This window comes from Octopus bimaculoides, chromosome 14 (genome assembly GCF_001194135.2).
Source record: "Octopus bimaculoides isolate UCB-OBI-ISO-001 chromosome 14, ASM119413v2, whole genome shotgun sequence".
Lineage (NCBI taxonomy): Eukaryota > Metazoa > Mollusca > Cephalopoda > Octopoda > Octopodidae > Octopus > Octopus bimaculoides.
In genome coordinates this window covers 55,752,009-55,755,476 of record NC_068994.1, presented here as the reverse complement: position 1 = coordinate 55,755,476, position 3,468 = coordinate 55,752,009, and the positions used below count along the sequence as shown (strand labels likewise).

General features: G+C 34.3%; 1 long non-coding RNA gene across 1 annotated transcript in view; it reads right to left on the bottom strand.

The window, feature by feature from the left end:
• The window catches only part of LOC128249448 (uncharacterized), a 92,140-nt gene that overhangs the window by 21,422 nt on the left and 67,250 nt on the right, over positions 1-3,468 (bottom strand). Inside the window, exon 2 of the long non-coding RNA XR_008265572.1 lies at positions 217-334. This is a non-coding gene — a long non-coding RNA (uncharacterized LOC128249448). The remainder of the gene's footprint in view (positions 1-216; positions 335-3,468) is intronic.

The following is a 3,468-nucleotide window of genomic DNA, read 5'->3' as shown; positions in this document are numbered from 1 at the left end:
TATATATATATATATATATATATATATATGCGTGTGTATGTGTGTGCGTGTGTAAGTATGTATATGTATATGAATATTTATATATGCGCATGCGTGTATATATATATGTGTGTGTATTTATACACGCACATACATATGTATGTATATCCTTTATGTATACGAGAATCATAAAGATAATTTTGTTGATATTGACGTTGTTGTAGACAGTTCACTCACCATGAATATAATGTTGAATGTGGGTTTCCATTCTGCTTTCAAGTATTTTCATTGTGTTGTCAGTCTCCTCTTTTGTTGGACAGAGAGATCGTTTGAACATCGATTTGTTTTCTTACCTCTACAAAATATATAAAAATACAAATACACACAGAAATTCACCGATTTATTTTCTGGAGGGAGGAAGAACAGAGAGAATGGAATTTCGGTCTGGATGGGAATGGGATTGCGTTGCTTTCATGCCTTTCCTCAATTATATTAAAATATTCTGATACTCTTTGTCGCATGGCTACAATTATCGAAGTGGTGGGAAATACGGGATAAGTTTGGCACCCGTTCTGAAGGAAACGGTTTAGTTCACATGATAGGACGCAGCATTTGGTTGGAACTATATATTATGAATTTCGGAAAGATGAAAGGCAAAGTTGATCTCGACAGGATTTGAACTCTGAACGTTAAATAACCATAATAAGTACTCTAAAGTATTTTTCTATTATTCCAATTATTCCTTCTGGCATAGTCACAATGGCAACAATTTTGAGGGGAGTGGTTGTTTGATCCCATCGACCCAATTATTTCACTGGTACCTTATTTTGTTGGACTAAGAAGGACGAAAAGCGAAGTTGACTTTGCTGGGAGTTGAAGCCCCACGCTCTACTAATCGTTTGTTTCTTTAGTATAAGGCCAGCAATTTTGAGGGGAGTAGAAGTCGATTAAAGCAACCCAGTGCTCAACTAGTATTTATTTTATCGCTGCCGAAAGCATGGAAAGCCAAGTTGACCACAGCGGAATTCGAACTCAGAACGCAGAAATGAACGAAATGACCTTAAGCATTTTGTCTCGCTTCCAAACGACTCTCCCAGCTCACCGTCTTCCGATATTATACTTGTTTCTAATTTTGGCACATGGCCAGCAATTCGGGATGGGGAGTAAATCGATTACATCGCTCCCAGTGCTTAACTGGTTCTTATTTTTATCGACCCCCGAAAGGATGAAAGGAAAATTCGACCTCGAAAGAATTTGAACTCAAAATGTAAAGAAAGACGAAATGCCGTTAAGCATTTCTCCCCAAGTGCTAACGATTCTGCCAGCTCGCCGCCTTAGGATTAACAACAGATATTGAAGTAGATACACTAGTTTTATAGATGTGTAGTGGCTGGGACGTTAAAAGTAAGTAGAGGTACTTAATTTTAGCGTACTTCGAGATTCATCTAACAAAACATGATGATAAAGTTATAGATTCGTTACAGCTTAAACCTCTCCAATCGAAAAGGATTCACAATCGATAATACACCTCTGACTATATTGCAAATATAATATCCATAATATATATATTTCTTTTTGTTTTAGATTTTTATCATTCTGGCATTTACTTATAAATCTACACCTCTTTGTTTGACTTCTTTGAGAAAACTCTGTCTCAAGACTTTGTGGAATTTTAAAAATAAAACAAGAGTGCATAGTTTATATAGGTTTTAAATAATGACATTTTTGACAGGCATGGTTATAATCTCGCAAGAAATAAGCAGAGAAATCCGAGACACAGAGCTAAAAACACGTTTTTCTATCTCTAATTATTGATTTCGATAGATTTATATTATTTATATTCCTAATGTGTTGCTTCAAAACTAAATCTTAATGCCGTTGACTTACTCCGATGTCTTTCTTTCTGGAGACTTGATCGAAGATAATGCTATAGTTATGAAATTCTTAACTGTTCGATGCCAAACAGCTTTTGTTGGTATTACTTTTTATTTCGCTAGTGCGCAGACTAACCAGGTTAACCTTTATGTTTGTGACAGAGGACAGAGTTCTATCAATTGTGTTGTGATATGTAAACGTGACATTAGATTCCGCATTGGCTTAGAAAAATAAAATTTTAGATTTGTATGGAAAGATTTTGGCGCTTTTAGTCATTATCTTGTATAATTATAAGTTAACTCTTGCATTTAGAGGTGTGCATGGCTGTCCGTTTAAACAGCATGCTTATGAAACCACGTGATTTGTTTTATACTACTGGGTGTCACCTTGGGCCAATGTTTTCTGCCCTTGTATTGCGCTGGATAACGCTTTTCTAGTTGAGCATGATAAATACAAGTTATGCAAAGGACTCCTATAACTGTATAGTTGTGTATATTTTTTTATGTTTATTACTTTAAATGACCTATAAAATTCAGAGCCACCACTGAAAGTTACAATGTTTCTTAAATGAATACGTTTTTGTAAACAACGCGTTCGAAGACAGCAAAAAATAGGCAATGGGTGTATATGCATATTTCAAGAGTCATTGCGCTTTCATCAGTACCACATCCAACCTAACATGTATTCACGAACACATTACTTAAAATAGCTACCAGATAAAGTGGTGTAAAACTATTGGATAGAACAATTTACATATTAAGCACATCCATAGCTGGTACATACATATTAATTTCTAGCAAGGACACAATATTTCGCTTTGCAACCATAATATACTTCCAAGTATAATATACTACCAAGTATGGGTTTGTATATATATATATATATATATATATATATATATAGAGAGAGAGAGAGAGAGAGAGAGAGAGAGAGAGATGTGTTTATATCTACGAGGTGTTGCTGAAAAGTTCTTTTACGGGACCTTGAAAAACAGAAGGACCGCTGCAATAAGTGTGTGAATCTGAGAGGATAATATGTTGAATAAAATCATGATTAACAGATCCTCCGATCCTCCGGTATTTTCTTTTATCCAATGCCAGATACTTTTCAACACAATTTCGTATGTGCATATTTGTATAGATGTATATTTGTAGAGATTTGTACATGTTTATATGTTATATGTAGACATTGATGTTCTTATATGTATCAATGTATCTTTATGTATGTGTCTATATCTGGAGATTACAGATCACTTGACATTCTCCTCATTTTCTTTCACTCTATCTATAAATACTTTATCCTAAACATCCCACATTTTTTAGAGAAGGTAAAGAATGATTTAAAGGTGAGTTGCCTTCTGTTCATAGAGGCGTTGGAGAAAATCGTTTCGGTGACTGGAACAAAAGTCTCTTTGCTTTCCGATTTCAAATATTAACGCGGTTACATTTGCTTTCCATTTCATTACTGTATAAAACATGCCATGGAGTCAAGTTATTTCTCTCTTTCCTTCTCTCTCTTTCTCTCTCGCTCTCCATACATATATATATCATATATATACCAATGAAAAGAAGAATACAAAGAAAATGGGATATATATATATATACATATATATAT